We start from the raw sequence: 12,298 nt of genomic DNA on the forward strand, positions 1-12,298 counted from the left end.
ATTTGGGGGTCCATAACGTGAAAATGTTTGGGGACCACTGCATGCAAAGGGTTGTGAGCTTGTACATTGGCTATGAATAGAGAGAAATGTTTACCTATGCTATGACATGCCCAATACAGGGAATACAATGCAGAGTTAAACTCCAAATCATCCTCTTCCTTGAGTCATATACAGACAGAAACATAAACAAGTAAATAAATAAAATATTCAAACTTTAAAGTAGAAAAGAGTCCAGAGACAGTGGCTGGGAAGTAACTAAACTTTGGTTGAGGACAGCTTAGTAAACATGACACATAAAACACAAAGAACACGTCCCTTTGTCCACATCAATGTTACCTGGTTTTCACGCTTACAATAAGCATAGGAAAAACACAGGGAAGTCTATCGATTTCAGTCTGCACAGTGTGTGTGTGTGTGTGTGTGTGTGTGTGTGTGTGTGTGTGTGTGTGTGTGTGTGACGTGTGCGCGACGTGTGCGCTCGCTTGTTCCTGATATATGCCACATTTGGAGCCAATATTGGTGTCCCCAATTAGGGTAAGTGTTGAGAGGTGGAGCTATGGAATGATTGAAATCAGAATGTTCCCAAAAGTTTGCAAATCCAATCTCTGTGTGTGTGCGCGCATGTCCTTGCCCACTTCAGAAGTGAGAGTCAGGTGATCATCCATCTCAGTGCACATCACTGCAGATGTCAGTATTTATTCTTGTTACACAAGAGCGATTACTTCAACTCCCAGCATACACACCTGTAGTCAGACAGACATTCACAGGTACAAATGCAATGCATACTTGAATGCACACCAACTCCAGTAGCACTCAATAAGCATCACCATGACTGAATGAACAGCCGCATTCCCTTGCTGAAGTTTTTTGGATTGATTGATTAATTGATTGGAAATGTTAACAGTTTGCAGAATGGCTACTGTCCAAAAAGCGCTGACACTTGTTTACATAAGGGTCCTCCATTTTATTTTATTTTTCTTTTTTTAAATACATTCTATTCAAAGAGTATGACATATGCAAGTTTCACAGAAAGAAAATACAACTCTTTGTTCTTTTACATTTTCTCCCACAACTCCTTTCCCAATCCTCCCCACCCACCCACCATCTTTCCCCACGAGGCCAGGCATGCAAACAACATACACAGGTATAAAACCTCCATTTTCAGTTCATCAAAACATTTAAAGACATAACAATATACACTTCTATGAATAATAACTTTCAGTGCTTAAAACAATACCGCATCGACTATAACAACTATTTTGTCCAAAGAAAAGGTTTTCTAATCATGGTGCCGGCAACACCCAGGTTAGGGTTAAAAATGGCAGAAAAGGTTAACAATGGATTCACAAAATTGCTTTCCTAAAAAAAGATTAAAAATCACAATATTATCATCAGAAAACGTTTCTTGTGACCACCGCGCTGACGTGTGGTGTGTTACCCGTTCAAATCATCATCACGCTCTTATCATCATACATCAGCCAATCAAATCATCACATTCTGTGCACAAATAGGAGGGACTAGCGCACCTCGAAAATGAGGTGTGAGGGCTTAATTCACTCCATGACAAGATCATTATTTCTCCACTGTCTGGATACCACCTACATTGTGATTTCCCTCTTCTGACTAATATGATGTGCCCATGTGTTCCGGCCACGTGACAGTGAGCTACACAGTGATTGGAGTCCATCCAGTGAGTATTTCATAATGTGATTGGACTGGACGGTGTGCCCAGGGAGCAGACCTGCCAGCAGGCTAATGTAGATTGGTGTTGTTCGATATATATTGAGGGAAATGGGCGATTCTGAATCTAATTCACAAAAAAAGCACAAAGATTGATGGCAAATGGTCTGCATTTCTAAAGCGCCTTTATCCAAAGTGCTTTGTAATGTGTGTCACTCATTCACTCGCTGATAGCAGAGGTAAGCATGCATGCAAGGCACAAACAGGGCGGCGGCGCATACGTTTGTTCGACGTACTAACAGTCTTACAGGCATTAGGCCGACAACACCGTCGCTCCCGACATGCGTGGTCAGTTAAAACTCACCCGTGGCTCCCGACATGCGTGGCAGGCTAAAACTAAACCATGGCAGGTTAAAACTACCCATTCCTGTGAGGTTAGGTTTAGGATTTGTGTTTTGGATAGGGTCCAAAACCCAAAAGCCTGTCGGACTGTTAGTCCGTTGGACCAAACACATGCACCCAGCACAAACATACTGTAGTATAGTGTTGATTTCGGTGACTACCTTTTTTCACTGACAGAACTAAATTAAAACTAAGCTATGAGGAGTAAAACTGAGACAAATAAAAACTAAACTGATTTATCAAAAAGAGCAGATCTACAAGCACGTAGCTATGAGCTTGTAGATCTGCTATTTTTTAATAGCTAAAGTATAACAATGTTTTAAACACCAAAAGGGGTTCCCGTCCTGAATGGGTTAAAGTACCAAAAGTAGAAAGTAGGCCTACTCACTATGCAGAATGTCCCAATTTTAAGTTTTCATATGTATAAAAATACTTAGTTAGCTAAGCAGAGGGAGGTGTCCAGCCTCACCTGTAATCTCCTCTGTTGATTTGCATGATTACCCTCTGTCAGCAGACAGCCATGCAGCTTCATTACAATCCGCAAACCAACACGTCATAACAGCAGGGATGAGTGAATAACGCGCATGCACGCTCACACAGCTGTACACACGCATGGGAATACATGCAGATAAAACAGATGAATGCCATCCGCCTCAGAGTGGCGCGCTGCTGCCTCTACGATTTGAGAGCTTGTGCCGCTTCTAGACACTCTTAGATCGTCAGATATGTCAGAAGCGATATGACGTCAGGTGTGTCATGAGATTATAGCACTTCAGTCCAGCCTCTTAATTGCCATGCCACCGATTAGCCAATATTATCATTGTGTTGTGAAGCCGGCATTAAAGGCAGTGCTTGCGGCTGTGGAGCGGCTGTGGACAGGTGCATGACTGATCTCCGTAAAAGGACGGATCAATGGAGTGCTATTGAAGGCTGGGATCGATGGCGGGCCAGAGGAGTCACTGTGCAGACGCCCAATAGCCTCATGCCTCTTGGTGTGGGAATGGTGCATTAAAAGCCCAGAGTGTGTGTGTGTGTGTGTGTGTGTGTGTATGTGTGTGTGTGACTGTGTGTGTGTGTGTGTGTGTGTGTGTGCGCGTCCGTGCGTGTCAGTGACAGAGAGAGAACGATTTGCATTATAGTCTATCACAAGTGCATCTGAATAGCATGTGTTTTTGAGTTACTATGCATGTGTCTCGTCTCGTGTGAATGTTTTCTTCAGCTTCACAAAGGCCTACACCCTACAGGCACAGCCTCACACAGTGTGGATCAATAACTGCTTGGCAGGATTATTATTGTGCAATAAAGCTCCTTGGGGCTTTGAATATGCTCTGGGGAATAAGGGTTTGTCTGGAGATTCAGAAATCATAAAAGATGGTAATACAACTCCAGTAAAGGTTTATTCAGCTAATATGGTTGAAAACATTCAAAGTCTGTTGAGTCATTCATCCAGCTTCCTGGGGTCAATAATAATGACACCTCAGACTAAATATGTTGTCAACAAATAAAAACTATAGACTAAAATGTTAGGGAGGGTTTGGTTGTATTCGTGTCTTGCTTTCTGAAAATAGTGCAAAAATAACATTGTGATTTTACACCGGTAAAACTTGTGATGTGACATCACAATACTGCCTTGCAGCATCAGCTTGGTTGCAACAAGCCTGTCTGTCCAGGTCCTGCACCATGCTCCAGGACAGAGACATGAAGGAAAGATCATTCATCTCACTCCCCACCTCTTCCCACTAGAGGCTCCGTCTATCAACATCGAGGCTCACATCAATCCCACTGCCCCCCCCCCACACCCCCCGCTGGCAGACTCCTGGGATGTTTACTTCCACAAGTCAACAACTCCAACAAGTGTGTTAAAGTCATACTGTGTAACTTTTTTAAATTTGGTATATTTTTCACAATAAATACATTTTTATTATTATTTTTTGTCCTGACCCCCGGGAACAAACTTAAATAGAGCAAAAAAAGTGTTGCATTATGCAGCGATTTATTTTATTGATTGGCAGCCTGCCGACTGCTTTATCAGTAGAGTGAACAGAATCTCACTCTCTGCCTGGATATTATTATAAATAAGATAACAGTCCTTTAAAGAATCATTCTAAGTAAGACCGAAATGTCATTGTCAAAAATGTAATTTCAAATTTAAGACACCCTCAGGGCGAGCACGAATCCGCCTGGGTGATGGCAGACGGACTGCTGGGCGAGCGCTGGCGCTTTGGCATGGGTGGGGGGTGAATTCTGTACTGGCCATATGAAGCGTGTCTTGAGTGTGCAGGGTTTGATGAGGTCAGATCAACATATGGAATGTCACAACAGGTCATCTCCATATATGGAGCTGACCTGTTGTGACATTCCATGGCCGGCTTATATGCAGATCTAGATGATGATCCAGTCTTCTCCATGTATGGTCATTGGTTTTCCAGAGTTAGATGATATGGTGGCATGACGTGTCACGAGGCATGATGTCACGAGGTGCGACCATATATGGAGGTGTGATGTCACAAGGCATGACCATATATGGAGGTGTGATGTAAGGAGGCGTGACTAACTAACTGACGGATGGGACATGCAGGTTTTCATAGTAAATGCTATAATACACACACAGTTAAGTTAGTACAGGACACAGAGTAGTGGGACATTTTATATTTGTAGTTGATCTTGCTTTTAACTTTTATGTCATAAAAATAGGCAAACATTTGGCTAAAATAGGCAAACATTCAGCAAACTAGGCACAAGCTCACAGTCAAAACCCAACGCAGTGCAACGTGCTCTGAGCTTGTAGATCTGCTATTTACTCAATTTGACATGCAATGAAGTATAATTATGGCGTTAAGCAAGTAGAGAACTGTAAAGGCCAATCAGTTATACTGTCAACAGAAGAAAAAAGAATGTCTGGGTTTTCCCTGAGAGACACTGTGAATAATTGACCCTGATGAAGTGTCTATAAGGATAGGCCTACCAACACCTAAATGTGGAGAGAATGGACGCGCTGCTGGGTGACACTGACAGGAATGCACAATTACTGAATGTCACAAGATGAATTTTGATTATGTCCCAAAAACAGTTCTGAAGCAAGCAGCAGCATGCACAATAGACATTCCACTCTGATTCTGAATAAAGTCGGCTAGAGATTGGTTGAACTTTAAACCCTTAGTTTTGTTATTTTGTTTGTTGTTAGGGTTATAGTTTACAAATGCAGCACTGGATGAATGTAGCATGCAATGTGCATGAAAGTAACTATCAAATACATATGAAAATGACTGAGAACGTCCCAGCAGCCATCTTATTAACCTTGGTGGATGGACCACACCAATGTAACATACCAAGATACACAATCACACACCTCGCCACCAAGTAGATTAGAACATGGTAAACAAAATGGTCTCCTATAGTCTGCGCGGTTGCCCCACTTCTCTGTTGGATTAAGAGACACAAATACAGATGGCTAGTCTTAATTTCCTATTGTTTGTCTTTGGCCAGACTACAGGTGTGCCACATCTCCTCTGATGACCTCGCCCTGCCTCCAAACACATCGACAACACAAGCCACAACAGACAACAACACAAAGGACAACCCCAGGGTTGTCCTAACGTCGCCAACATCCCATCATCCCATGTACGGTACGTCTATTTAAGTAGGAGGTCGCTCCACATTTAAAATCATCATAACGATTTGACAATGTTAAACATTATGATTGTTATGATATATCCGGGGACCCCCACACAGAGTTGCACCACTCACTTCACACAGGTGTGATTTTAAAGCTTTGATAACCTAAACACTTTCTCTTACGTGTACCTCGATCGTTTCATTGTTTTGTTATATTACATGGCTGCCACAATGCTGTGCAACTTCCCAAGGGATACACAGATAAGGCCCTCTCTCTCATCCATATATCACGTGACGTCTTTGGAGAGGCAAAGACAGGAACAAGAGGGGGTTCATATTTTTGTTTGAACTGGAAAGAGGGGGAGGGGGGTGGGGTCCATTTGACTGTATATTGTAGATGACGATGGGCCTAATTTATCACATACATAATTCATGTGTGGGAAAAGTGTGCCATGGAACAGCAGGGGAGCGGTGAAAAAGCAGATGAGAACGATGAAGGAGAAGAAAAAGAATGCATCGTAGGCATTTTTCTTGGACAGGAGAAAGTGCTGCGATTTGTGTGGGTGGTGGTGCATATGTGTTTGTATGTGAATATGCCGCAGTGACAGTCATTTAGCTTTGACTTAGTTATGTGCCAGTATCATGCACCAAAAATAGATGATTTATATGCTCATATAACAGGCACTGCATGAACTTTAACCAAAATTGTTTTGATTGATTCACTGAATTTATTTGGTGATACGAACCAAATGGCACATCAGCACTGTCACAACAACAAAACACACAATATCAGAGGATAAAAACACAAAATAATGCCCCGTCTTATTGTCTCCACCAGGCCGAAGGTATGTTTTGAACTCTGTCCGTGTGTGTGTGTCCATCCGTCTGTTACCAGCTAATCTCCGGCACTGTTTACCCGGTCGATACCAAATGTTGCGCAGACACTCCCTGGATGCCAACGATAAACCTCTGCCCCAACTTTTCCAGAAGAGCCTGTTATAGCACCACCAGGAGACAGACTTTTGTAAAACACATTTTTTGATATTACTCACGCAAATCGCTACACACTATCTCTATAGTCATGTGCTCAAGACAGATCTGTCCGATATTTCATATTCCATCCTGATTGGCCCGTTTTGAACAAAAATCCTCAAATCACGAACACACTAACACGCGTGCAATTTACGTGAAATCTTTCACAGACTTTCCTACTAGGCTGAGGAATAAATGGAATGGAAATGGAACAAAATGCCTCAAATCATCCAATTGCCATCCAAGGCAAGGTTGGCAAGGAAGAAATGGCACCCTTTACACATTGGCCTATTATAGCGCCACCAGGAGGCCACAACCTCACCTGCCCTGGTGGAGACCTGTGCCACTTTTTCTAGTTTCCATTGTGGTCATCTACTTTTTATACAAAATAGGAAAAATACTGTTCCTGAAGAAACAGTGTGGGCTCAAGTAGCGCTCTACTCGATGTATTGACCAACATGGCGCTACAGCCCAGCAAGGAAACGGCCCCGGGAAGAAATACGTTAACAATAGTGGACTTGCTTCTCAAATGGTAATGGTATAGGCTCAGAGATCAGTATCCCACAAAAGTGATCCGTTATCAATGGACAGCTTGTAGCCTACAGACAACAAGTCTGTCCCTATCGATGACTCTGGGTAATAATGATCACTCATGATTGACAGTCAGGGACACAATAGAACATTCTGGTATCTTTCTATAATGAGCAGCCTCTGGGTTTGAGACCAATTCAACATAGCAGTCATTAAAACCCTCTATACCGATAGTCAAACGGACCTGAGTTGGCACGGTACTTGGACTCTCTTTTTCCCCCTCTACACCAAATTCAGAAAAAAGCTGATCTAGCTAAACAGCTACATTCTGATGTTCGAGGTGACCACATCATAGTTGGAAATTATCTGATATTTCCGTGACCACGGAGAGCAAAGGTCCATTTCTCAGTGGATCTATCATCTATGGAGGTAAAAAAACTAATTAGGCCCAGATGCTCCTCGCAAAAATGTGTGAGCCCCAAAACCATATGGGCACTATTAACCTGTTACGACACAATAAGGCAACATTTTCTAAATTTCATTATAGGCCTACTTTAAGTAGCATGTGACGTGTCAAACTTTCCACATATCCATTCCAAGCATTAGTTTTGCCCAAAAAAACACTCCTTGGGCCAAATTTAGCACAAGGAGTGTTTGTGTAAAACTAATGCTTGGAATGGATTCAGAATCATGAAAACACCTAGTTTGACACATCACATGGTACTTTAATTTAGACAATTTTGCCTTATTGTCTTAACACAGAATTTTGCATGCATTTTTGAGAGGGGCATTTGTTTTTTTAACCTTCATCGATAAATTGTCTGAGAAACAGACCTTTGCTCTCCGTGGTCACGGAAGTATCAGATATTACCCAATTATCAGTCTCGTCGGTCCAAAATGTCACCTGATGTTGATTCTGCATGCAGTCCAGATGAACTGCACCAAATGATGGGGATTCATTGTGTGACATTTGTTTTGATCATAAACTTTAGCTTAGCCACGTTAAAAAAAGAAAGGACAGGAGAAGTAGCTTTCCAATGGTCTGTGGAAATAAATCTTTGTTCGACCGTCTTCTCAAGTGATTCTCTTTTCATCCCCTTTGCATTACTCAGCCAGCTAGCTGTGATATTGGTTCGTTGTTTTCCGTCGGGTTTAACACTAGCATTTAGATTTTAGCTTGTGAATGTTTCTCCCTTGTTTTTATTTGTTGTTGGCACATATTAGGTATAAGGTCAGTTTGAGGAGTTGCTATGGAAACAGGGTTGCACTGGGGTGGGGTAATTCGGCAGCTCTTCTCGGTTTACAGTGTGTCTGTGTTGTATGTGGAGATGAGGTGAAATAGATTTCACCTGCAAAAGGCATAGATATTTACCAATGGAACACAGCATCCCTGCCAGACAATAAAAACTGTTCAAAGCAATTGTCCATACCTGCAACAGCCTAATTTATACTGCAACATTTCACTTTTCTGTGGCGTTTCCATCGATTTGTTTGCTTTCTCACTCTCAGTATACAATATGTTGTATCTTCCTGTCTCGTGCCCTTTATATTATCATCACCCGCCCATTCTGCTTTCCACGAGTTTTACAAGAACACGACATCCCCGTCTTGCCACTCCCCATTTCAATTCTTCCTGATGGAAGGGATCAAATCCTAATTTTATTTTATCTTTATATTCTCACTTTCCAACCAAATAAAACAGCGATCTGCGCACCTTTGTGTTTCTGATGATGGTAGAGTGTTGGCAGTGCCAGTGACCCCGTCTGTCCCCTGTCCACAACAGCGCATCGACGCCGGAAACTGAAAGGGCAGAACAAAGCTCACTCTGGCCGACACACCGCTCTTCTTGGCTGTCGGCGGGATCAGCAAGGGCCTCCAAACACTGCAAACGAACGCCACATAAAAATGAGATGGGGGGGGGGAGCAGAGCGCTAAAGGGGCAAAAACATGAAATGGAAGACAAAGGGAGAAAGAGGAGAGACAAAAAGAGAAGAACTGCTGGGTTGTCGCTCAGAGTTGGTGTGGAGCCCTGTTCCCGTGGTGGAGCCATCTGCTGAGGACAGCGAGAGAAAGACACAAACACACACACACACACACACACTGGAGGGATGGGAAGAGAAAGGATGGCATACACACTACAGAATGGAATCAAATGTGTTACCCATTCCATTCTGCACACTGCATTTTTTCTCACGCAACCTCTCAGGGCGCCGAAGCGTAACGCAGGCTTTTTCCACCATGCAGCAGTTCCAGCTCATTTGCTATCAGGCCACTAGGACTCCATCTTAAAAGGCTAAAGCAGGAATGGCAGGCATAATTGGGGTCGTATACTTCCATCGACTACTTCCCGCCAAGCAATCTGATTGGTTTGACAGACGTTATGCTTCTAACATTGATTTATGAACCTGCGAGGCACCCCTTTAGGCCTAGAAGTGTTTGAGGTTAATCATCGGTAACCAAGGAGCGAGTTAACAATCTGTCAAGCGTTCGTTATTTTTATCGATACAATGAGTACAGGGAAGAAAGTTGTGATCTTTTTATAGCTCGTGTTTCCGTAAAAGCCTTAAGGAGCTCAGGGATTGTTCGTCAACTGTGAACTGTGTGCTTTGATGATGCCAAGAAGCTGCCTTGTTGTTATGCCTTTAATTACAGCACAAACACCCTATGGGATGGCCTGTTAGGGTTGTTTTTTGTGTACGCCGGCGTAAATGATGAATGAGGAATAGCATTCGCTCAGGAAGCTGATTGACAGGTGACATACGTTGTGTGTATACTATGTGTGCGCACGCGCACACACACACACACACACACACACACACACACACACACACTGTGCATTGTGGAGCGTCAGCCATTAGTCATACAGCTCAGTGACAGGGCATTACTGTACCGTGACACTGACGAATGGCCTTGCTTAATACATAATCTACGTGCAACTCTATCTCGACCTTCACTTCAGTGCATGTGTGTGTGAGGGTGGGATGGGAAGTTGGGCTGAGAGAGGACAATCTGTCTCCATTAGCCCTTTTTTTTATTAAACTCAAGTTATTTGGTCTCCTGTCCGGCATACTCTATCCATCTCTCTCCGTGTCACACTTGCCTCTTTGTTTCACTCACCCATTCCTTTCACCTCCTTCCATCATCCTTCCTTCTCTTCACATCATTGTATTTCCCCTCCTGCCCTGAGGGAAATAGTGCTCTCTTAATAAGATATAGAAAGATTGCCGTTTGTGTTTTGAGGCAGGGACAGTGGGATGTCCTACTCAAATGTTTTACTTTAAGTAAATGTATCAATACGGCAATGTAGAAATACCGTTTGTTACAGGTAAACTTTCAGAATTAAAAATGTACTTAGTAAAAGTACAAAAATAGCAGTATCAAATGTAAGTACAAAAGTACTCATTATGCAGAAAACCCCATTTCACAAGTTTTCAAATGTAAAAAGAATATATAAATAGCCAATCTACAAGCTCACAATGCATGAGCTTGTAGATTGGCCTCTTTCAAATGGCCTAAATGTATGTTTTGCAATCTAAATCTACAAAGTAACTAGTTTTCAAATAAAGGTAGTGGAGTAAAAGTACAATATTTGGATGCATGGTGCAAGGGTAAAGGTTGTAACTGCCCCCTGGGCTTGGTATGGATTTGATAGTGAGACAGTAGAGTTTCATTACAGATGCTCTTTATTTTTGGTGTGGCACCATGAAAACTAGAAAAAGCATAAAACACAAAGAATATGCATCACCATCAACATAAAATAATAAGCCAATATAAGCAAAACAACTTGACAATAAGCAAAGATATACTTATGCAAGTAAGCTTAGCTATGTGAGGACCAAACACTAAACAGCATAGACAAATTAAAATCAGCCTTTGAAAACGAAAAAGTCTTTCAGGTATAGCCATGTGTTGCAGTCACATGACAATAGTGTTTACATTGGAAAAGAACCGCTCTTCTTTTAACTAAACAAACACACAACTCTTGGCACTATGAAATGTTCTTATACAGACCTCATTCTGCCTTCCAAGGGGTGTTAAAAAGGGAAATAAAGCATATTTATTTGTGACAAACGTCTAGCTGTTTGGACTGCTAACGCCAGCTTGGATTTTTAGAACTCCCGCGAGATTCCCACAATTATACTATACGTGGGCGAATACACAGCAAATAGATGGGCCAACTGTGCCACCTACTGGATCTTTTGTAAACCACACACACTAAGTTCTCAAAGTGTATATAGAGGGAAAACAACCTGTAGTATTATGAAGTAAATATAGCAGCCAGCAATCAATAAAGAAGAACAATTAAAGTATGGCAAATATCAAATAACCATTGGTTGGGGTTCATTTACAAAGGTATTGGAATGACAAATTCCTAAACAATGTACTTTCCAACTGCAGAAAATGTCCAATTTGGTGGCGTTGCCTCATTTGTATACTCAGTCCTCAGCTTAAATCATTTGTATACTCAGTCCTCAGCTTAAATCATTTGTATACTCAGTCCTCAGCTTAAATCACGTCTCCCAAAAATAGGCATGCACTGCCTCCTCCTGTTCAGTGTTGCAACAAGCACGCATTGGAGTGGGACTAAAATGTCCCTGGGACCATCTCTGCATCCCGGGACTCATTACATTGAAAACCTATTTACATAACTGAATCATTGTACAACAAAATACCTAAAACAGCAATGTGTCACAATGTCACATAATGATGATTCTTGTTTCAATCTTCACAATACCCAAAACAGTAATGCCAGGTTGAAATTGGTTAAACAAAACAACTCACAAATCCCTCAATGAGTTGTTCATGGTGCTCGAATCTCTCCACTCGTGTCCGGTGCCAATCTTTCTCACCAAAGTGTGCAGTGGCCCTGAATCCAAGGGTTTCACACCAGAGCTCGGTGTTCCATATCTCCGAGCCCTTTTTGGCCAAAAAGTACAGTTTATACGTGTGGTGGGGGGCTCCGAGTGCTTCCACTAAGGAAAGTAGTCTTTCTATTGACACAACCCGCCTTTGTTTTGGTGAGTAGCAAAAACGGTTC

This window comes from Protomyctophum bolini, assembly GCF_963924005.1.
Source record: "Protomyctophum bolini genome assembly, chromosome: 11".
Lineage (NCBI taxonomy): Eukaryota > Metazoa > Chordata > Actinopteri > Myctophiformes > Myctophidae > Protomyctophum > Protomyctophum bolini.